We start from the raw sequence: 25,414 nt of genomic DNA, 5'->3' as shown, positions 1-25,414 counted from the left end.
TTACACACTATGATATCCAGAACTGAACTGTGAGCATTTGCTGTCAAGGAAAAAGAAGCAAACATCACATCTACAACTACGCATTGAGAGACTACACTACAACATCCCAACACTCATGTTAAACTTCAGTACAGTGGATAAAATCAGCTAAAGTTCCCATCCGTCCTGTGTTAGAAAAAAATCAGTAACTATAAAACTGAAGTAATGCAGAGACAATGAGCCTTTGTAGCCACCAAGCAGCTCTTCAGATTAAAGTTGTGCAGGCTTGTCAGTCATGTGTGATTGCAGGAAAAGCACCCGGGATGGGACAGCGCGAGGATTATAAGGCAGCCTGGTGTTTCCACTGGGGTCTCCCCTGCTGGGCTACATGATCCCAGCTCCCTTTGTCTGCTGTTAACCCGTTAAATCCCGCGGAAGAAGCTATTCACAAATGTGTCACACACCCCGGGGGTGCTTTTTGTGTGGAATAATGATCCTAACGGGGTTACACAGCATTGTCACTGATTCTAATGCACCCATGTACCCCTGCCCCCTTCCCACAAAACACACAGTCAATTGTTTCAGGAAATGTCTGTGGTTCGACTCCATGTCATCTTTTTGTTTTAAGCTCTATCACCATCAGTTATCATTAGCCTCAGAACCTTCCAGGAACTCTTTAATACGTACAAAGTAGACAATGGGAGAATAACTAGAGATGTGAACATTTCTGTCTAGCAATTTGATTAGGATTTCTAGTGTCACAATTCAATTCAGAATAATTTTTTTTTCTAGATTCAAAAGATCTAGAGATTCTGTTTAAATCATGTGATTGGCAAGAGGAAAATACTCTGCAAAGAAATAAAACGCATTTAAAACAATTCTATAAAGTTTCCATACTGAATTAAATTCCATCCGTTTATATTTAAACAAAATTAAATTTGTGCATAAAATTCTGTGACTTAACAGTATTAGGTTAGCTTAGCTGCCTGGCTTTTTCTTAAATAGAAAAATGTCAAAGAATTATTCTATATATATATATATATATATATATATATATATATACAGTATATATAAGGAATGTGAGCAGCAAAGATGTGCAACTTTTATGCATTTCAAAATCTATTTGAGTATTTTGAATCGAGTCAGAATTCCCAGAACTAGGAATTACGATTCTTTATTGCTTCGATTTTTTTTCTGCACCTCTCAGGAAAGCAAGCTCTGATTTCATGAAGGTGTGAGGATTCTGCACGCCCCTTCTCTTCTTCCCATGTAGTTCTCGCTAATGAAACTGCTTGTATTATAAGCAGAGATACGAAGCATGCACTTGGGGAAACGTTGCGCGCTCACTGAGAGTAAGTGTAATTATACTGCAGTAATGCCCTCCATGATTAATGATGTGGGCCTCTGAAACTAAACCATACAGCCAATGGCAAATTACCACAGCAAAAATAAACCCTGATGTGAACAGGTCAGCGGGGCCGGAGCACAAAACGTCTCTGAGTGTGTATTTATGTACTGTGGAGAAGTGAACGGGGGAACCAGCTCCAGTAACCCAATTAGTGTCCGTCCGCTTTCAGAGAGTGGCTCCATCACTGCTAAACAGTTCTGCTAGTCGGACAGCAAATGGGTTCTCGTACTCTGCCAGTATTCAAGTGACATGTTTCCGAGACACAGAGAAAAGCTTGAAAGTAAAGAATCAGAGGAAATGAAGCCGCAACAACGATATGAGGAAAACAACGAGGAAATTCACAGGCTCACTTTTAAAGCTTTTTATTTTGGCACAGTCATCTAATATTCCTGTTCCAAAACTCTTTAGAGATCTAAGGACAAAACTAGATTTGATTAGTCCTGCACCCTACTATATACACAGACACACACACCCCCTGCATGAAGAGCACTTGAGAATCCAAATTGAACTCTTGTGCTTTTTGCTGTTAAACTGCAACAGAGCATTTTACTGAGGCGCTCAGAATAACAGCAAGCACGAATACAAGTGGTTTAAAAAATAACAACATTTAGAGGCACCAGAAATGACTTTAATACCATGCTTTGATTTCCTGTTGCACAAAGTTGCCGTCTGTCAGATTAAAAGCAGCTTTTGAAAATAACAACCTTTAAGCAGGTGTTAAGCCCACATTATTTTATTAAGATACAAACTTTTGATTTTTTTTTTTTTATTATCCTGATGCAGTATTATAATCTCAAATGTTAAGTTTTCATTAGCTGTAAGCTGAAAATCATAAAAATAAAAAAAAGTAAAGAATGCTTGTGGGGAATTTTTAGATCAGAATATTCTGGCCGTTACAAATTTCCAATTTTGTCCGAGGTCTGAGCTGCCAGTTCACTGCAAAAATACTAAATCTTACTAAGTATTTTTATATACAGTTTCTAGTTTAAATATTGTAGTACCCTTGAAATAAGACCAAACTAACTTTCCACTAACATTTTAGCAACATATAGAAACTTGTTCCACTGATTATATCAAGTGTTTCAAGATATTTTTTAAGTTATCAGTGACATAATCTGCCAGTGGACTAAGTAATTTTTTAATCAATATTAAGAAATTGACTTAAAACAAGCTCCTGGAAAATTACTTGTTAGCTTTGTCTTATTTGAAGTTTACTGGGGTATTTGCTCTAGAAACCAGACAAAAATACTTGGTAAGATTTTGTATTTTTGCAGTTTCTAACACTGTTTTCAGCTGCAGTTTGTTTAAAAACAGATTTAAATCCAACAGAAACTAAAGGAATCACATGATATTTTTAGCAGCCATTTCATTTAATCACAAAAGCGCAACAAGGTACACGCTGACAGTGGAGGTTTGTTATTGGAGATTATGGATAGTCTAAGTTTTAATTTATTAAATGAAAAGAAAAATAACAGATTTTTTAGCATATAACCTGCTAATCACTGATCAAATCAGAAATGATCAAAGGAAAAGTAGCCGATTCTGATTCTAACTGAACTGGTTCATCTTAGAACTTTTCCTCCACAATTCACATGGAAGGAGTGATTGGATAATGTTTCTAGAAGTTTAAACCCAAATGTTTAATTTGTATTGTTGGAGTACTTTAAGATTAAAACAACATGTCACAATTCAAGCTTATAGAAATGGATTAATAAAGCCAACAGTAATAATATTTAGGGATCTTTAGACCACAGTGTGGAATCTCTCTGCATATAGTGATTATAGTCCAAGCTTAAGTATTATTTTTATAGTTTTCTAACTGGTCGGGACCAAAGTATTAGTTTCACACCTGTAGGAACATTTTCAAGTGGCGTCCTTGTGGATTCCAACTGCACTCAAACTGAAAAGAGCTAAAGACAACACTTCAGCTCAGGTGATTCATCTCACTTGAAATGCATAATTAATGACCCATCAAATGCACAGCACTTTGTTTCTTACTAGTGTGAAGGTAAAGTGTGCATGCATCTTGGCATCGATCAGATGAAAGCCTGACAAACGGCCCTATTCTTCTCTAATAGGAATAAATCAGAGCACGCACATGGCAGTGTTTCTGAGACAGAGATAATCAAAAGCAGAGACGGCCAAACATCTTGTCTAATGTCTCAACAAAATGGTACCAATTAAGACGACAAAGAAATCTCCAAAAGCCAGAATGAACCCATCCACCCTGTCTCCTTTTTCCACTCACTCACGCATACACACGCACACAAACGAGTGATGTTTATTGGTCTTTAAAGAAAAAGAAAAAAAATACAGGTCTCATTCCATTTTTTTCTCCTCTCTTGAACTATCAGAGAAGAATGCTGGGACCCTCTTCAAAGCCTTGACACCGCTGCTTTTATTCGCTGTAATTTCTCACTTCTTTCACTGCAGTTTAATCCAGTCACACAGGCTCCCCTGAGCAGGTGAAGTCAGCCAAAGACGTTCCCACGGTCTCCGAGCAAATCCAAACGCCCCGAGCCCTTCCTGAGGGCCGGCCATCTGTCCGCTCTGTGTGGAGTGTGTTTGGGGGTAAAAGCGTCAGCTGTGCCACCAAACTCAACGTTCCAGCACACCCCGCCTTCGTGGAGAAAAAGCCCGAGCCGTCCCCCGTTCGAGCCGACCCGCGCCGGCGCCTCACACATGCACAGCTTGTGCCCAAACACAAACAAATCAACAAACAAACAGGCGGGCAGACGCGACTTGTCACATTTCACCGACCCGCAACCCGATCCAGCCTGTTATGGGAACAAAAAGCCACTAAGCGTGAATATACGCTGCAAAAAAAGTAACATCCCGGCACTTTGTTGCTGTTTTACAGCTTTTAGGCTGCCTGGACAGAGTCTTCATCAACAACACATCAACCTCTAAACAAAGGAGTTCACTACATAAAACTTGACCTTTGCTCCCTTCAGGAATAAATCATTCATGCTGAATCCTTAAAAACCGAAGCAGAGAAGAAATAAAGTAATAATAAAAATGCTTTAAAGTAGCTGCAGTTAGTCGAGTTCAGATTTGCGTTGACCATGTGACGTATTTCTTTCTTCCTTTCTTTCCCCAGCACATGCTGCCTCCCCCAAACACCCACACACACACACACACACACACATCCCTCCTAAAAGCTGACATGCTTTCTTTTTATTTCCCCCCTCGGTCTAAAAAGGAGCGACCACACCGCCAGTGGACGTGGTCCTCTGCCCAGCCTGGCGCAATTTTAAAAAGCGTGACATTGCCTCTGTGGGAGCATGAGAACGGAGCTTCCTCAATAGTGGGGTCCCCATACCCGGCCCGTAACCATGGAAGCAGATGCCTGCCCTCCCGGCCCTCCTTACCTCCTGTCGATGGCGGGCTGTGAGCTGCTCGGGCGGTGAAAAGAAGCTGCGCCTGCCTTTCTCCTCGCTCTGACCGAACTTGCCCCGCTCCTCAAAAGGAGCCATTGAACAGGTCACCGGTCTAGACTTGTTTGCACGGTCCAGGGAGCAGCCTTGATGTAACCCTTGCTCTCCTCTCTCTCCCTATCTCTCTCTGCCTGCCACACCAGCCGCCCAGCGACTGCAGACTCTGGAGGGGTGGTGGCGAAGGGGTTGGAGCGGTGGTGGAAAAGGGGGTGGAGGGGGGACATTGGAGACGTGGTTTTGAAAAGGAGCCCGTCCGATTTTGCCATTGTGCCTTTTCATTCATCGATCGCATGAATATCGAACCTTCTGTCCCTGCGCGTGTGAAACGGATAGCTTAGCCAGCATTTTTTTATTTCACCCCCCTCTTGGGTCCGTGTCTGGGGGCCCCCCAGAGCTACAATTTCTTTTCACACTGTTTCTAAGAGTCGTTTTTAATTAAAACTAAAACTTCCTGTCTAATAATTCTTGCTAGGTTTGATCCCAACGTGACGGGGTAAACGATGCAGGAAACGGCTCATTTTATCTCTCTAGACTCGTGAGCACGTCTTGAAATACATTAGTGCATGTGAGATTTTATTTATAGACTCACTTAAAGTTTAGATTGTTTAAAAAAGAGCTTAAGTGAAACAAAACAAGCAATTAACAGCTGGGAATAATGAATTTGTCTTTAAAATTTGTGAAATAAAAGCAGAATTACTTCATTCAATTACCTCAAATTTGAAATTAACTAAAATCTGTAAGAAATATGTCTATGACGAAATACATTACAGTAAACTGCTCTGCTAGAATTTTTTTTAAACTGCTGTGTTATTGTAATAATTATGAATTAGCCTTGAATCCAAAATAATAAAATCCATGTTTTTATTTTACTCAGATAAAGAAAAAAGAGATTCTAACTCTCAATTAGGTTTTTATCTGATTAAATAAAGATTATTGTTCATTAGAGAATTTCATACATAAACTGCAAATTAATAAAAATTGGCAATTCCAAAGAAAAAAACAAGCATATAAAAATCGATACTATCATAGTTTAAGAAAGTAATAGCATGTTTAATCATTAGCTATCGCTACACAAAGATTTGATTGAAGGTGTCAACATATCAATATTGTCCAGCCTGATAGGATGAAAGTTTGTTCTTTGATTTATTTAAATAAAATATGTGATATTTATAAATTTACAGTTTAGTAACTATTCCTCTTCCAATCTTCTTTCTCTTATAGCATTAAAATTACTGAAGAAATATTCAAGTAAATTAATTACAGGTTTTATCTCAGGACCTTGGATTTGGCACTATGATAAGTAAATATAATCTTATTTTGTATTTTACTTAAATGATACGGTTAACATATGTTGATGAGCACAAAAAGCGGTGAAAAGTTTCAGGCATGTGATTCAGCATGAAATGTAGAAAGCTGTAAGGAGGCCTGGCTGCAGCCGCCATGCTTCATGTGACAGGTTGCTATTGGATGGGGCCGAACCAAAGGGGGAGAAGGTGGGGAGGCATTGAGGCGGGTGGGGGTACGGGGTGACAAACCGGGGCAGAAAATGAGCAAATTCAAAGGCAGAGGAAGGAAAGCGAAAGGAACCAGTGGAGTAAGAACGACAGGGTATTGTGTTCATACAACAATCAGGGCAGTTCCCATCACGGATAAGAGGTCTGCCCAAAAATATTACTGCCACTAATAACCACTTCCAGACATAACAAAACTACCAGCCGTCAGCAGGGGGTCTGGAACTGGTTAAAAAGAAGAAAGAAAAAAGGCTTTTTGTGATCATATTTGATACAGAAAATCATTTGGAGTCATTTTTCAGTTAAGGTGAGCCTAAAATGTAAAATGTCACTACAAATTTACAACAGATAATTCAATTCAATATTTTAGTATCTGAATTCTTACAGTTAAAGTAAACCAGACAGATTTAATTTCCCGTTCATAAATTCATTTTAGCTTAAACTACCAAAAATGGTGCTAAATGATTGGACACTTATACAAGAAAAAAAAGACATGTTAGTTTACTGCCTGGATATTTAAATAAACACATTTGTTATTATTATTAATGACCTCATTGGTAAATATAAAAATAGAGAGACAAGCATAGTAATATACCTTTACCTGACATACTTAGAAGACATGTATGTTAAAAAAAAAAGCTTACTCATCTGGGAAGCAATAATGGCAGAAATCAGAAGTGTGTGTGTGTGTGTGTGTGTTGGTGTGTGTGTGTGTGTTTGTGTGGCTGAAGGCAGGAGGTGTGAGGATTTCCCTGCTAAAACTTCCTGTCTGTAATTACATTTATATTTATCACATTATTTTATGTAGGATATTTAACTGAATGGAGAATTTCATTGAAATTTTTAAACTGTTTTGAGATTTGTTTCCAATTTTAAAATGTCACACAAAGAAAAACAGGGGATGGTTTTTAAAATGTGTTACGCTCAGATATCAAACCATCCCTGAGTACAGCTGAACAGTGTCTCTGCCAGTAAAACTTCACACATTTCTGCTAAACTGGAAGCAACTAAAAGGCCAGCAGAGCGAGAGTTTACCCAACAGCGCTGGGTTTGTTTGCACAGCTCAGTGTCTCTGCACCGCACAGAGAAGCGAACAGCAGCCCTGGCAGATGTTGCCCTGGAACATCATCACGCCTGGAAACGGCGGCAGCTAGATGCCGAGGGCTGCGGCACCACGTCTCCTCGCCTGCGTCAGCGGCGCTCACGCGTCGTTACAAGGCAGCAAAGCAAAGCGAATACAAAGGAGTTTCGAACGGATGAGAAGCTCCAGCACTGCCGCTGGTTCTCATTCTTTTTTTACACAGCGTCTGAACCGATCCTGTCTGTGCTTTCTGAAAGGAGACGGGGCTGCCAGCAGGCTGTGATTGCGGGCAGAGCGAGAGGACAAAAAGCATTCGTTCGTCTTCGAGTTATAGCTGCCAGAAATTCAAAATATCATTGAGAGGATGAGGGGAGAGGAAAGCTACACTGAACGCGAAACTAATGGAATTTTTTTATGGCTGTAAGGGCGAAAGGCCCCAGCAGACATTAGGCCTTTTGACTGTAATAATTAAAAAAAGAAAAGAAAAGAAAACACTGTTTTTACAAGTTTCAAATTAAAATGGTAAAAAAAAAAAATTATCTGGAAGCTGCAGAGAATCCCCTGTGGATTAGGAAGATATCTTTAATTCCTATTAAAGGGAAAATGCAAATCTGGACTTGAACTGACTCAGACACCACTGGTCCTGATCTGTTGTCCTTGTGAGGACCACAGGGGCCACAGGGGCCTGTCTCCCTCGACCCCCACCCCTCGGGTCAAGCCCACAGGCTGCCGCACAAAGAGCAGAGTTCACCATCATTTCCTAAAACCTTGAGTAGTCAGCCACTATATTCCTTTCACTGCATTTGGCCTTGACGGAATAATTCTCACATTTCAATCAAAACCTTCCATTTACTCTTCTTTTATTCGAAAAAGGTATTGAATAAATTTGTTTTAATGATGAACGAGTCTACAAAATCATTTTACATCAAAAGTCTCAACGACAGGATGAGGACAAATTCGGTCCTTATCTCTGCAGCAGATCACAAGCCGGTCTGACGCTGTGATCGGAAGCATGAAAGGCTCCAGGACCCGCTGTGGCGGTGGCCGGGTCTCTGTCCTTTTTTTTTTTTAAAGCAGAAACGTAAAGGTGGGCTAGGAACAAAAAGGCCTCTTCAGCATAACCGCAGTTTAAAGTGCTGTTTAATTAAGTGCGGAGCAACAAATCCTCCCCATTCAGCGCTCGGACACTTGTGGGTGCTGGAGTGGAGTGTAACGCCGGTGAAAGGCTCCCGTCATAACACTAGAGGAGTGTCCCCCTTCACTGCCAGCGACACACACTAATTCACCGCTGCCTGTGTGTTAACAAGCCAGTCGTCTGCTGCTCTAAGTCTTTGTGTCTTCAATGAGTCCAAATGGAGAGACAAAACAGAACACACACGCACACACCCCTACACACACACGCCGAGGCCCTCCTCCTGCATATTGCTCTTTTTATAGCCCAACATTGGTTTAGAAGTTGAGCTGAAGCATGATTTACTTAGTCTACCATTACATCCTGGCTAAATAACTTCTAAGTAAATTAAAAATATCACAATTGCTTTAGCTTGAATTGTAAATTTTAAAAATGATTTTTTTGTATGTATTTATTTGTTTATGTAAGAAATGCAATATTTGTGGAAGACAACACAAAAAATTTACTTAGTTATCTTTATGTATATATATTTTGCCTGTTTTCTGCTTAAACATGTGTCTACATGGATGATTGATTGATTGATTGATGTGTAGTTGTTTATGGTATATTGAATTGACTTTTGAGAGAGGGGGCAGACTAAGATTTCTTTTCTTCTACTCTACGTTCAAAACGTTTGTTTATGTCAACATATGACACGTTTATTTTAAACTGTGAAGTGATTAAATAAACAAAAAGAAATTTCAAGATTAATGCCAACCAAATTTCTCTCAATCAGCTGTGATCAGGTCAAGTACTGAAAATAAGTTTCTTTTCCTTTTCATTAAATGCCTCAAAATCAAAAATTCCTACCATTTTCTGACTATAAACAAATCAGCCATGTGGACTGTACACATTTTTATTTAATAAAATAATTGATGTTATGTATTTTATTCCAAAAATAAAAGTGTCTAGATTAGATTAGAAATTAGTCAAGAGGGAAATATCTGACCAATGCAAAAAAACTATTTCAAAATATTTTAATGCCATGAAATAACATATAAATAATATATTTAACTTTAAGCTAAAATGCAGATGTAATAAAAATATCTCGTCTTTCTCAGTGCACGGTTGCCAATGAGATGATTAGTTAATTAAAAACTAAATCAAACAGAAACTTTTTGTGTGTGAGTAAAAGACAAGAGGAGCTCAGACTGGAGTTGGATCTGGGCCTCTAATCCTGGAGGACAAAAAAAAGAAAAGAAAAAAAAAAAACCCGGCACATCCACCGAGACAAATCACGTTTGATGGGCGCCCGCTGTTAGATCCAAAAGCAGCGGTTCGGTCTGTGAGGCCCATTGTGTCGGAGGAACCCTGAGAAGGAAACACGCTCAAAATTTATTAGAAGCGCGGCTCCTCAAATACGATATTAATTTACGGACAGCGCGGTGAATGCAGATAATCCTAATCCAATCGGAGGAGTGAATCAGTGACGTCGCAGAGCCGAGACGCTGCTTTTGGATGTTTTAGCTTCTCACAGAAAAATAATGAAAATGGGGAAACATTTTTCCATATAAAAAATTTTAAAAAATCCTTTTTTATTTTATTATTTTTTTTTTTTTTTATCCTCTTAACAGATTTCCTTTTTAAAAATTTTGCAAATTCAAGATGAAAAGACATTTCGAAATCTGTAAGGTGAAGATAAATAATTTAAATATCTTTTAACTAGCTTAAAAAAAAATTTGACATTAGACTTTTAGGTCTGTTAACTTAATCTTAAAGGAATAAGAAAAAAAGGGTTTTCAAAATAAGGAGGGAAAAAATACAATGCAACGCTGCCGTCTGGCAGGGATTCAGCGCTGCAGTTTGTGTGTGTAACAGATGCTTGCAGTGGTAGAAAATATTCCTGAGAGCTCAGGACCAGCAGACTGTGGTGAGGAGGATTATGAGCGTCTCCGTGTTTATCTCTGGTGTCCACATGTGAGGATATATTGGTGTGTTGCGGTGGTGCCCTGGGCTCTGTGGTCAGATGGAGGAGGCTGGCCGGTGCGTTCGAGTCAGCTCGGGGTCAGTCCAAACACTGGCAGCTATTCATGGACAGATCAAGTTGATGTGGGATTCTTCTGCCCCTCATTTCCATATGAATGTAGATATGCTAAAGTAAAAAAAAAAAAGCAAGATCCTCATCCCTGAGCCACAGACGGCTGAGAAAATAAGCATTTGCCAGAAGGAATCTGCATCTATTCCCATGGCAAATAAATACATTGGCATGTTAAATATAATGATGAGAAAGGAGGAAAAACAGATTTTACACATAAAATTAATCTTTGTTTTGCATCATAAATTATTCAAAGTCGACGCTGTCAGCCTAGCGGGCTCAGGGTCACAATACAAACACATTGGGATATAGTGAGACGCGTCGCTGTGAATGGGCACGCACACAAGAACAGGCTGCATCCCAGCCAGCCGGTATAAAGGCTTGTGCCAGACAAAGAGTCTGTCCTCAAAGACAAACAGCAGGAAGCACGAAACCCAGAATGAACGTGATGTAGAGACGCCGGCATCAAGCAGCCCGTGAAGCATGAAGCCACGTTGGTGAGGCGACGGTGGACTGAAACACACGCAGATTAAAAACCAAAACAAATAGTGGAGATCTGCATACCCTGGACGTCCTGTATCCTGCCTGCTATCTGGCGCGGTCGGGCCGGAGGGAGCCGTGTCGACAAAGCGCCGTCACGTGTTTGTGCCCGGGATTCGGGGCGGCCGTGGGCCTCCGTACGCAAACGGACGACCTGGAGCGCGCCTATTGTTGCGGTCCATCGCTTGGCTCACAGACAAACCTCCGTGGCCTTTGGCTGTTTAAAGATGGGCTCAAACCGAGAGCAAGGGGACCATCTATTACGGGGAGCGATGAGGGGAGGGGACACACACAGACCCCCAAACGGGGGTAACTCTCAGACAGCCAGGTTTATAGCTGCAGATGAGGATCACTGCATTCTGAGTAGCGACCCCTTGTACAGATACAAATGATCTGTACAAGACAGAGAAGAAATACACCAGAAATCAATCATTTTAAAATGTAGCTAGGTGTAAAAATAACAGTGGAGCTAATTTGCTTGATAACACAGAAACACAGCAAAAAGAAAGAGTTATTTAGCATTCCCTGAGATCCAATCTTTGCCTTATAATTACAAAATCTATACTTATTAGAACCTTTGATTACAGCCAGCAAAACAAAATATTTAAAATACTACTTATCAAAAAACTATCACAGATATATAAAAATGGCATTTACTTAGCATAGGTATACTAGCACTTACCTCAAAATTGTCGCACATGCATGTGCATGCTAACGTTTATCTATTACAGGTGTATAGTGTGATGTGACCATTTTGGTGCAGATGAAAAACTCATATCAAACCAAAATGTTTTGTAATGTTTGAATAAAAATGTCTTTTTGGATGTAACATCAAAAATATTACTGGCCTGGGATAACCGATTAAACATTGAGAATCTTTCTAGCTAGTACCAATTATGTAGAAATACGAGTCATAGTCAACTTTCTCAATAAGTACACTTGTTTTATCCATGCTATATAACGCTCTGTCATTACAGAGCACTATTTGTCATTAAGTTCAATCAGAATTCGAATGTAAAAACCAAAAAGACTAAAAAGATACAAAGAAACAGAACCCTAAAGGCCGGTTGGAACTACTTTGGAGAAGGCTGGATTTGGTTTGCTACCGATTCTGGTGGATAGCATGACTGTCTGGACATTAGGGACTTCGCTTTAGAGGAGGAGTTTCCAACCCCAGTCCTCGAAAACTACTGTCCACCAGGTTTTAGATGCAACCCTGTTCCAACACAGCCGAATCAAATGAATGTCTAATTACCAGGCCTTTGTCAAACCTGATGGAATGGTGAAGACGTAGTTCAATCATTTCGTTTATGTGTGCAGGACAGTTGATCTTGAGAACTAGGGTTGGAGATGCCTGCTGTGGAGGTCCTTCAGGTTGACTGGAAATATTTCCAAACACACAAATGTGTTTCTCTTGCATGAAAAAGAAAAGTGTAGGCGCCTTCTTTCAGCCAGGTGGCCGTTATCACACAGCAATACGAGTCCATGAACTTCTTGTCAGATTCTTCTTTTTTTTGTGGTTTGCACCAGTGGCAACTTCCAGATGTTGATTATTTGATGCAAAAAAGTGTTTCCATTACAGTTTTGCAAACTTAACTAATTTCAATATGGCTGAAAAAAACCACCTCATCCTAGCGACAAAACTGTTTGCTGAAAAAGATTTTTGTTTTTTGGAAATTGCAGTGCTTCCGTTAACCAAATTTATTCTCGAAATGTCAAATTGCTCAATTATATGGTCAATGGGAACACATGTAGTGTTTCACTTTCTCTTGCATCTCAGTGAAAGAACTTAAACTGTAGTATCGATTTTCCAACCGTAACTCTGAAAACCTTGGCTGACCTTGATACCGGGAACTGGTGGCAAGAGGAACTCAAGAAATTTTAGACTTTTTCTTTTATTTTCACTTTAAGTCACAGCGTGTGACTATCCTGAGTGGCTCGCTCGCCTCTGCCAGCTATCCAAACAGAGAAAACGTGACATCACTTCTGCAACATCTCCAAGATACGCTCGAGGCTCTCCATGCAGCAGGTTCAGTGAGTGATGCAGTCTCAGTCTAACGTTCACTACCGGCCCTTACGAAGGCCTCCCAAAACACATGCCGCAGGTCATATCAAGGAGACTGTGATACGGTTATGTCCGGAAAGAACTTTAATTTTCCGTCCACAGCACAGCCGCATTCTACTGACATTAATTTGGTGTTAGAGAGAGACAGCTGACTGTTTGCTTACACTGGACGTTAATCTAAAGAACAATATGGCCCCAGCGCAGGTGCGCTCTTTATTTCCGTAGAGCGCACCTACGGAAATAAAGACAACAAGCCCCCGTGGGAGTACACAGAGACATAAATCCCTTTCAGGCAGAGCACATCAATTCCTGCTCGTCATCGTTTGAGCATATTTTATTACACTTTCATAAAATCACACCCATCGCATTACAGCTAACATGAAACAGAAATTGAGGGTTTTGACTCCATGTTAGAAAGTTGGCAAAGATGGAACAAGTGGGTTGATTGTTCCTTAAAAGAGGGGTCATCATCCCAGTATAAATCTGTCACCTAGAACAGGAAAAAGAGGAGCTTCTGACACAAACCTATAGGATTTAGGAAGAAAATGAAGGCTGAGGGTTGAAGGAGATGAGAAAAAAAATCAGCGGTTCACCATGTGGCCCACAATCTATTCATTGCTCCCGTTTAATTTCTTTTGGGTGCATAATCCTTTCAGTTTCAATGGCAAATTTAACAGTCCCCAAGGCCTAAGCACCAGACTGGTCAATACAAAACCAGACAACTAATTACTGAGCGCACCGTGCTCTCCTCTGCCCCCTCCTCTCTTTTTCTTCCTTTTTTCTCTCCTTCGTTCCTCTTCTCACTCCAGCAGCTGTGGGGATCATGTACACAAGAGCAGCAGTCAGCCAGTATTAGGTTTCCACTTCCCAGTTCTCCCTTAAAAGCTTGTCCCATAATGGCCCTTCAGTCACACAAACACGCATAGGGTTTCATCTGAAAAATGACGCACACCGTGGGACAGGGACATGCGAGCGGTGACGTCCACGTCAGTCATTTGAAAGATTTTTGAAACACATTTCAGTTTGATTCTCTTTCGCTGTTAGTTAATCTTTTAGGTGTTCATTTATTTTTTCAAGATTTAACCTTCAAAAATGCAGAAACCGCTTTCCGGGAGACAAAAACATAAATGTTCCTGATGTCGAGCAGTTAAGTAGCCGCTTTAAGAGCATGTAATTACCACATAATTGACACCTTGTTTTAAAGTAATAAACATGGTTACAACCTGACAAGCTGTTTGGCTCATAAAAAACACTCAGACCTGACCTACACCTGAGAGTCAGGAGCCAGTGTGGCTGAAAACAGCAGTCCTTTAATCGGAAAGTTTGTTGACATTAAATATATGACAAGAAAACCATTTCGATTAATGAATTTAGTTAACTGATTTAAAAGGAAAACGCTGCAATTAGAGTTTTAATTAAATAAGCGAGTGCTGTTTAAGAAAATAAAAAAACTGCACTGTCTAACAAATGTCAGAGAGTATTAAAGTGTTTTCCCTTTATCACCTTAAAGTAAACATTTTTGGATATTGAGTAAAACCAAATTATGATTTAATCCCAACTGCTTCAGCCAGAGAAGGTCAGCCTTCCTGTTCAAAGTGATCTCTGGGTCTCTCCTGGCAACAACACACTCAAAACAGAGAACTCGATTTATTCGCTATTTTATACAATAGATTTTATTAAAATAAATAGCACATTTTGCATTTTCTATAGATAAAAGCTCTGGGTTGAATAATATTCAGACGGAGCTGAAATACTGTAAATCTTGAGCTGGAACTCAAGTTGAATATCTGTTATCAATACATCTCCATTAATGTTTTGTTGTGAATAGGAGCTATAAAAATGAACAGAATTTATTAAAATTGAATTGTAATGAGATTATTAACAGGACTGGATATTGTTGGAGTTTTATGCTCCTACTTTGCAGTCAGTTTAGCTGAAAACAATCAAATAAGTTGGGAATGTTAATGAGTCGGGCGATTTAAAAGACATCATATGTTTCAGCTAAAAAAAAAGACCAAATTTGATGTAATTTATGTACCAACAAACATTACATGACTTACAATTTTTTAGGGATGAATCAATTGTTGGAATAATTGTCAACTAGGTAAGTTATCAATTAATCATTAAATGGTGCATACAGACTCTAAAAGCTTTATTTGTTGAAAAACACACTTGGAAGCAAAATTGTACATTTATATTTAAAATAAAATTAGCTTCCTGAAACTCAAGTGGCCTAGTTTTAGCTTCAAACGGTTCAAATCCTATAAAAACATACATCTCCTATTAAGCACCTTTTGCTATCAAATTATTAATTTGTTATCAGATCAGCCTTAACTCTATTGGTATTAAGTCAAAGTATTTTTTTTTTAGCTAAAATGCATCCTTTGCTAAAAAATTAAACAATCAAACAATCACTAAAAGGAATGTTGTTATTGCATTTTAGGCAATAAGATGTTTATTTCTTTATTTAAAAAGGAATTAAATTATTTGTTTATTTGCATTTTTTAATGTATTTCTAAAATTGTATTAAGAAGGCTTAAGTGATTAAATTAAAAATTTGCGGAATGTGGCTTTTTTTTCAATCAGAACAATCGATTATAAAAATAATTGTTAGTTGCCGCCCTATTATTTAAAAATGTACATTCTCAGATGTTAGTGAGATGTTATTTTATTGGCTATTTTAATAAACGCATCATAATAATGGAGTTGATTCCTATAATACGAAGTCTTAACTCCTCTGAAAACCCAAGTGGATGTATGTGGTGCATTGGACCTGTAGCGGAGCCTTTAGTGCAGATAAGAAAGAATGTATCCTGTGCTTCCCATGAGTAAACACCACGGCTGTGACAACGATAACACAGTCATGATAGCATGCTTGCTGTTAGCCCAGCCCCACGTTTGGTGGCTGCTGTCCTGAGCTTTGAGGGGATTCTCTGTAAACAGATGCACTGTCGGGGCTTTGATCATGACCCAAGCACACACCAGCAGCCACTAATTTGCTGATGGGTTTAAAAACTCCCCCAGTTAAGATCACTTCCCTCAGATAATGGGAAGAGTTGCCCCCCAGTGACCTGCGTGGAGTGTCCTTTGTCTCACTCCTAATGTTTGACTTAGACCATTGTGTCTGCATTATCCACCACCCTACCCCCCCAATAACAGCCAAGCTGCATCACGCCACACCACCCTCAGAACGGAAACGCTAAATGTATGGACGCCATTTCCCTGCATGCTCAGAGCTGTACCCTTCACTCTCTCCCCCCAGCACAGAGTTTGTGTGTCCACAAAAGGCAGAGCTGTTTAAAACGATACAAAGGGAATCACGTGGGACGGACTCACACACACACACAACAACACACACGGGTTCACAAAGAAGTCCTGCAACCCGTTGGTTTGCAAAACAGGAGGACAAACTCCTGTTTGCTCAAAGAGAAGCAGACAAATTGATCATGATCTCTTGACCCAAGTAGCAGGCAGCTGTCCAAAATAAACATCTCTGAGATTGCTCATACACAAAATGAGATAAATCCCTCAGAATAAAACACTTATTGGATTGTTCTGAAAATAAACAATGTCAGCACTATTTGAAATGAAATTTGTCAAATGACCCAACATTCAGAAGGCAAGTTTGTTCCAAGCACCTTGCAGTGACCTCAGTTACAGCTGCTGTATTAGAACAAGTAGATTCGGTACGAGACAACTGCAGAAAACTCTTAACTCCACATAAGCCGCGTTTCCAGCAACGTTTTTTTATGCGCATTTTGAAGGATTGCATTGAACAAATATTGACAGAAACAGCAAAATGCAAAATTTTGCAAAATGTTGGCTTGGGGTGGTGTTAGGCTTTTCCAACAACAACAACAAAAAAAGAGTTAATGCACTAAGAGGGAACAGAAACACCTTCTGCCAAAACGTTCTGAGGTAACGAACGCTCCCATCCTCTGGTAGGTCAAAATGCAAACCTCCAGCTCAGAGGGAAGGACTTTCTATTTTTCTGAGATGTGAAGTCCATGCTAGATTGTGTTGTTTATTATGTTTATTTAACGTCAACATCTGATGAAATTATGCCTAATTTGCATTTTCCTTTTGTGTAATATTTTAAAAGTTTGCTCAAAATTCACAATTGGGTGGAATCGTAGCTAGAGCTAATTAAGGTCTAACTGGTCCAGTTGTTTCATTTTCCTGCTCCACCTTAGGGATGTAAAGCTGAACCCTTTTCTCAATTATTTAGAGACCAAAGACTGAAACGTTAATACTGCTCATCTGTTTCCAATCTTTTAGTAACCTTATCAGTTTAACAAAATACTGTCCACAGAAAAAAATATAATCACGGGATTTTAATTGAAAACAAGAACAGAAACAAAGCTTTTTTTAAATCTCTTGTTCTATGCTTCTGTGTGTATCATACGAAATGGATCTCTGGTAATGGGTCACGCAGCCTCATTTAAAATCCTGACATCATCATCATCATCAACCCACTTGGGGCTTTTTCTGCTCGCATTCGATCCCGTTTGTGGATTTGTGTGTGTGCAAATAAAAGGCTCTGGGTCAATTTGCCCCTTCACCAATTCCTAACCCCGTTTTGTCCCAACCTTTTTCCATTTTGTCCCCATAAACAAATGATTTCTAAGCATGGCATTGATGCTGTATATCAGTTTATTTTTTTTGTGATTGATCATTTTCCTAAATTATGGAAATAGGGGCCAAAACTGCAGGAAAATGGCAAAAGGTCAAAACAGGTGAAAGCAGGCAGCAGTTCTGGTGGCGGACAACATGACGACTTTGGATCATGTCATATTCAATAAATTACAATATTCGTCCAGATGAATCTCATTTTTCAGATTAAAAGTAACTTTTGAAAAGGACAACCTCTAAGCAGGTATCAACATACTTTTTATTATTAAGCCTACATTTCTTTTTGCATAAACAGTATTTTATTCATCCAATGTAATATTCTAACTTTAAATGTCATGTTTTTTAGCTGTAAGCAGAAAATTTTCATGATTAATAGAAATGAAGAATTTGTGTATTTTATCTTTAATAACTACACAAGCAAATTGTTATTTCTACTGCAAGAAAATCTGTATAAGATCATTTTACCCTGTCAACCATCCCCACTTTGCAATATCCTTTTGAATGTTGCCTAAGGAATAAGAAAATAGGCTTATTGTGATTAATTGGAACCAATTCAAGACACAGTAGTAGATAATAGATATTCAGAGGAATGCCGAAGACTTGGCCTAACATCATTAAAAATTAAATAACAACCGATCTATGATCATTATCATCTGTCATTAGTTAAGTGCTGAAGACAAACCAGCAGAGTATCGAGTTCTTACTTTTGTTTTCACCAAAAGAGTGAAAGTTAAACAGTGTTCATGATTCATGACTTGCTTCAAGAAGATAGATTTCGAAACAAAACATGTAAGAACGTATCTTGGAGTTTCACTGAGAGAGGCCTTGAAATGGTGCAGCGACCTCTTTGTCTCGTCATTTCACTAGGAATGGGTTAACATCTGGCCACATTACAGCATCCCATTTTACCCTGATTAGCTCTAAGAATTTATCAGCAGATCAATTACTGCTAAATCTTTTTGTTTTATTAATACATCAAACTGTAAATGCATCAACACGCGGCATATTCTCCGATGCTATGATTGTAGTCAGTAAAGTTAGGGACATGGGCTTTGCAGAAAACATAGGAAGATCTTGCAACCCCTTCTTTGGACTCAAAACAACTACTTTAAACTTCCTACGGTGTTTTTATCGCAGATGTTTGTAGCATCCAATGGTCAGATTCAAATAAAGTTTACACGAATTAGGAGTAGATGTCATAGACCTCGAAATATGCAAATCAGCTGAAATCTAAATCAGTATGCTGGAGAAAAATCATAATTACTAAACCCTCATAAGGTGGAGTGAGAATATGAAGGACGATATTCAAAACTAAAACTAAACTATGAAAACAAAGTTAAACTACAGTGGCAAAAAATAAATTTAAAAAACATGGATAGTACAGAAACTAAACCAGTGCCAACTATTCCACTTATCATGGTGTCTAGGACTAAAGTTAGCAAGCTACAAGCAGCATGACTATTATTACAGCTGATGGGTAACCCAAGCAGATTAGCCTAAAGAATAAAAGCTACTATTAGATCTTGAGTCCAAAATGTCCAGAATAACAAAAAGGATTAATAATTAGTGCAATAAGTTTGGGTACTCATTAGGTATCATTCTAGATTTTTGTGAGACTATGTCACAAAGTCTAAATAACTAAATAAATATTGGACCACAATACCCCATGCTATATTATTTAACCAAAAGTTGTAAATGTTGCTTTTGTGTTTTAAATGTAAACAATCAAATGTACATTTTTGTTTTAAATATCAAGTTGAATTTATTGCATTCTTCTTACATGTGGCCCAATGTCTACTGGTCAGTTTTATGAAAGTTGTTAAAGACACGAAGTACCCAGAGCATTATTTAGACTCCAGCTTCTAATCATTTTAATGCCAGTGTTGGACACATAAGACATTAAAGTTTTCATCTTTTTAAATAAGATTTAAACTTCCAGATTCCTTTATCAGAGTAGTTTGTTGACTTTTTCCACTTCTCTATACAACTTCCTGACATTACTCAGTCTTTTATAACAATCCACAACCCAACTTACCTGGGACAAACTTTAAAGAAAAAGAAACCAAAGACTTACAGACTTTCCTAAAAGAAATAATGGAAAGTTGGACGATTCTTCTTCTCTCAGTTTACTGTTTGGACTTATTCCCTAACACAAATCTCTTATATAACTTTGCTCAATCTTTAGGACTCTTACAAATATTACCGATAGACAACTAGAACGTTTTAAAATGCGTAGTTAGGGTTAGAAAAAGAAACAAACATGTATTTATTTGTATTACTTTATGATTCATTGCTTGTCTTGTCACATGGACCTTTTAATGAGCAGCCATCTTTCTATCTGTAATGATATAATAATAACACCTTCAGATTTTAGGTGTGTTGAAAATCTCCACCTCAACACACTCAAAGTGGATTTAGGTTATTTTACTTTAAATATTAGCAGAATGAAAAATGATCAAATGTCCCTCCTCCTCCTCCTCCTCAGTCTCTTGACAACATAATTAAAACCGAGCCAGTGACTGGGGTTAGCATTATTAGGGCTACATGCTCAGCGGTTTTCTTGGCTCAAACTGAGTGAACTTGGCCGCTCTCTTCAACAGTGTGAAATTCAAAATTAGGCTAGCCTCCCAGCATGATCTCCCAACAATTTAAAGCAGAAACATTATCAAAATTACACATCAAACTGTTGTTGTTTGAACTTTGTGGTAATCAACACTAAAAACAGGTTGTGCTTTAAGTGTATTACAGATGGTTGTGAAGGGGACAGGAGAGGCTAGAGAGGCCCACTTATTTCATTTACATGCACTCTTGTAATATGATCAGCGCTCGAGTAAGACAATACCCAGATTGGGACTCTCATACAAACATCCTAACAATGTTATCTTAGTTGCATTATGGTTGTAATGGAAGTATGCACAACTAGATTTACAGTGATGGATAACCCATTGATTTTTAAAAGACTTTCAGCATACAGTATATAGAATAATACAGAACACGATACAGGAAGATGACGCTTTTACAATCTACAAGTGGAAAAGGTTAACAACTGGCACAACTTGTATGAATGTATTGAAGTAATAAGAGGCATAGTTTGAACAAAAATCATCCCTCCAACATGCTCAGTGAAAGGAAGAAAAGCTCCGGAGCAGGAAACAGTGAAGCGTAACTACTGTTTCTCTGCTGGTTGAGTGGCAGTAAGGGAAAACCACTTCCTATTTCCTGAAGCCTTCCGATCCTGCCCGCTTCTGAGTTTCTGTTTTCATCCTCAATGCCACCTGTGTCATTCAGATGTCAGCAGCAGCCCGACAACTAATAAATCACTGCTGCTAAGTGAGCTTTTCCTTTTTACTGCTTGCACACAACAACTGGGCTAATTTATAACCAGACGAGGCATGAGGCAAAGGCTAAAACTGGCTGTGGGGGTCAGAGGGGTTATCTGACAAGTCTACGCTTGGTGTGAAGGACAAAAAGCTGCTGCGATCTTCTGTATGCACACATATACTTTCTCAAGAGTTGAAAAACATGTTTGCTCCTTTCAGATTGGACAACAATTTTATTTAGAAAATTAAATAAAGCCAAAGTTCTAGATTCAACTTTTTCCAGTTGATATGGACAGATTCTGAGAGAGGAATGTGACTCAGAGTAGGGAAAGGCATTTATTGTACTGGTTATAATGATTTTTTAATTATTATTCTGAGTGAGAATTTTGATAGTGCTTACATATGAATAACGTTAATATTACTTTTTTTTTGTCACTGTTCTATGAGTGCAGCGAAAAAAAGTACTGCAGAAAATTTCAGTACTTCATGTATCTTGTGTCCTGAAGCACTATTCAATAATCTGTTCAGATTTTTATTTACTTTTCTGTTTGTTTTTTTAAAGCAAAATTTATGTTTGTGGATTTTGACATAATCCATCACAAAAAAAAGTCTGCAAGGGATTTTTAATCATCATTTTTATTCATATTACAATAAATACCAGAAAATACACTGGTAAACTTTTAAGTCTGTATCACCCATCCCTAACTGAGAAAATATAGTATTTCTTTGTCTCAGTGCTGAGTAAGCAGTTTGTGGTTTTTAGCAGGCACAGTTGGAGCAGAAAGAGGAGCCACCTCTATTAAAAGTGCAACTTTTTGACAGCAAACTTCACAAATCCTCATGATGACGGCCTACTGTTCTGCTGCTTCATTATACCGTGACCTACATGCTCAAAATAGAGAACTAGATTCTGCAGCAGACATTGTGTCTGTGTCTATAAAAGACACAGTGCTGTTGACTGAGATCCAGCACACACACACACACACACACACACAAAAAAAAATCCCCTGCATCATTTAAATAAGGCAAATTAAAAACAAAGGCACAATTAGTTGAAATTACAGCTTGACAGCACCTTCCACAAAAGAAATATGCTCACAATTGCAAGTCAAGACATTTAATTCCCATGTTGCTGCCATGTCTAATGATAAGAGGGGCGCGAGGGAGGTAGAGGATGAATCAGACAGAGACGGGGTCTGATTTCTTCAACGAGAGAGAGGTCAACAGCCAATGAGCCAACAAGGTGAAGCACATAAATCACTGCACTAAAGTTCAGCAGCTGACCAAAACCACTTCACTTTCTCATTGCATTCATGCAAAGTGAGGATGATTGAGAAGTTTCTCAGAGGTGAGGTTAAAATAAAAGAGCAAAGGAATAAACAAGCCTAGAAATGGTGACGTTTACCAAATGTTTTTGCAAGTGAGAAACTGCAGTTTTATCTGTTGCGTGCAGAAATAGGAAATAAAAAATAGTTTGCAAATAATTTGTAAAAAAATAAAAGAGCTAATTCAAGATTTTAGAAATGCACAGAAACTAAAACATAAAATACTAAATGCAACAATTCATTGTCAAATAAGTACATAGTTCAAAATGTACTATAAAGATGCATAAAGTGCTGCTGAGGAATCCTTTCAATTTATCACACAAAAGGCTCATTCACGGAGCCTGCAGAGAAATGTTCATTTGCAACTGCAGCAAAATCTACCAATATCTACTTCAGCTTTCTGCAGGAAGCAGACAGTAGTCATAATAATCCGTTACATTTCATTTCAGCAACGCCACCAAAAAAATTCAACAACCCTGAAGCATTTCAACAAAGGCCGACCAAACCCAGATCGGCGCTCAGCCGACAGGGCTTCACAACTCTGAAACTTTTGTAGATTTCTGGATTAAAAACAAGTGAGCAAACAATTTGTTTTCAGACATGCTTAGTTTACAATTGTGTAATATGTAAATTCTCTAGATCTTGTCCTCATTTATTAAAGAAATTGAGAATTTTTTTAGTGTGTGTGTGTGTTCTATAATTTAAATCCGTCACAACTGAGCATTAGATAAATTTAATCAGGCAGAAACGCAGATCTCCTTCACTTCAGCTCTAAATACAAAAGAGACGCTTCAGTGTCAGTGTCACAACTAAAAAAGTTTTTTTGAGCCACCGTGCCATTCTCTTTGACCCCACCACATTCCCTTCCCCCATATGGTCCCGTTTTCCACCCCCCCCCCCCGCATCAGTCCACCTTGACCCTCAAAATTTCAAACTCAACAGCCTCTTACAGCCAGGGGATGAAAACACCTTTAAACATAAAGTGAAAGAAAAGTTTTGTTTGATTATTTTGCCTAAAACAAAACAGCTGTCCAAGACTTTTTTAAAAACCCAGTTTGCTAGCTATGGAGCAGGGCAGGCAGATGGAGATTCTCACTGACAGAACTTCTGAAAAGTGCTTCGCTAGAAACAGAAGAGCACTTACCACATAGTTCCCGACATCTGAGCTCGCAAATGTAAGATTCCTCTCGCTTTATCTCCGATCCGCTTAAATTTTTCGGAGCTTCCATATGGCACCCCCACCCCTCCGACAGGCAGAAAGCATAGACAGCGCGGCAGAGGGAGAGTCAAACACCCCGAGAAGAGAGCGGGAGAGGGAGGGGAGCATTAGCCCTGGTGTGGGGAAGATGGAGGGGATTCTTGCAGCTGTGAAACACCACCACCCCCTCCCCAACCCACTCCACCTCCCACCCTGTCAGTATCTCCTCAAATTCAATCCTCTTCTCCATGTGTGTCTGCAGCACCGCGGAAAAAGGCTACGGAAACAAAGTGATCTCCTTACATGCAGCCCAGAGAAGGAGGCAGAGGGAGGGTGGGAGCAAGTGAGTGAGAAACATGCGCAGGCAGCGGCGGGGAAAGAAAACAAGCGAGCCGCTAGGAAGGCCGAGGCAGCCGGAGGAGAGCAGCAGGTTCAAGTTTTCAGCGTTTTCTCCACTTTTGTTGTAAAACTTGCCGACTGAGTGGGAGGGAACAAGCGCTGGGCTTCTAGGCAAGGAAATAGTCCATAATATCTTCCAGCTTCTTTCAGCCCCCCCCCCCCACGCTTCCCCTTCTCCCTCCCTCTTTCTCTCGCTCCGGTAATAAGCCTGGCTGCTCCAACCCCCCTCCTCCAGGCACTGGAATGCAAAGAGAGGCCCAGTCAGACAAACCCTGGAGTCAGTGCACCTTGACCTTTAGGTCAGATGTAGTGTGTGTGAGCGGCTTGCAGCTCTAACTGTGACCGTGTCTGTATATAATTATATACGTATATATATCTGTGTGTGTTGAGTGGAGGATGAGGGGTGAGGGGGGTTCCTCATGAGATCATGTAACTGTGGTCAGAGAGCCACTTGACAGAGATAATTCTGTCAGACACTTACACCCCATCACAACCTGCATTCCACCGGCTGCTGTTACCTTCACATAATACAAGCCTTCCCTCCAACACAATCGCTCCGTTGAAGGGTTCGGGAACATTACTGAATGTTCTCTTTTTCCCTACTTAATAACTCACATCAACAAGAACAGGTCAATTACGCAGCTATAGGGAGAGGCGATATGTTGAGTAGAGTCTGTGATGCTTTTCAGTATTATATATTCGGTGTCAGATTAATGATGTAATGATGGCTGAGAAGTCAGTGTGAACAACTAAAGAAGAGGGACTGTTTTGCATTGTTTTATTTTGACGTTTCTTTTAATGTGGTTATATTTTTTGTTTCTATCAAACTATTTTTCTGGCCTGATAGAAAGGCTGATGTTTATACATTATAAATGGAAATTTTAAATGTCGGCCATTAAAACTAATCTTAATCAATCTTAATTAAACATACTGGCTTAAAGATATAGATTCCAGTAATGGTTAAATTCCATAACCAGCTACCTTTGTTTTAGCTACACTGATTCTAGCAGTGTAATTTCAATTAATTAATTATAAAGATTGCAATGTGTTGAAAATTTTAACCCTTCTAATTACTTTTTGTTTAAACCATATAAAAGGTTTTAGCCACAACCTTTGCACTCAGGTGTTTCTGGTACGCCCATAAAACTGATGCACATCCGCAAACAACAGTGGATGACGAAGCTGCTTCTCTTGGCCCACTGGATGTTAATTTATGCTTCAAAAAATGATTTGATGGGACGTCAGAAAAGACCCGTTGTGTGCACATTGTGCTAAAAGGAGTTAGCCGAAGTCAACGAAGCTCTTCAAGCCTA

General features: G+C 39.2%; 1 long non-coding RNA gene across 1 annotated transcript in view; it reads right to left on the bottom strand.

Moving 5' to 3' along the window:
- Positions 1–24,192, bottom strand: part of LOC116728473 (uncharacterized) — a 54,574-nt gene extending 30,382 nt beyond the window's left edge. The window contains exon 1 of the long non-coding RNA XR_004340992.1: positions 23,649–24,192. This is a non-coding gene — a long non-coding RNA (uncharacterized LOC116728473). The remainder of the gene's footprint in view (positions 1–23,648) is intronic.
- Positions 24,193–25,414: the final 1,222 nt, after the last annotated feature.

Source organism: Xiphophorus hellerii, chromosome 11 (genome assembly GCF_003331165.1).
Source record: "Xiphophorus hellerii strain 12219 chromosome 11, Xiphophorus_hellerii-4.1, whole genome shotgun sequence".
NCBI classification, from domain to species: domain Eukaryota; kingdom Metazoa; phylum Chordata; class Actinopteri; order Cyprinodontiformes; family Poeciliidae; genus Xiphophorus; species Xiphophorus hellerii.
Note: the sequence above shows the minus strand (reverse complement) of the source record. Positions and strands in the feature narration are given on the sequence as shown.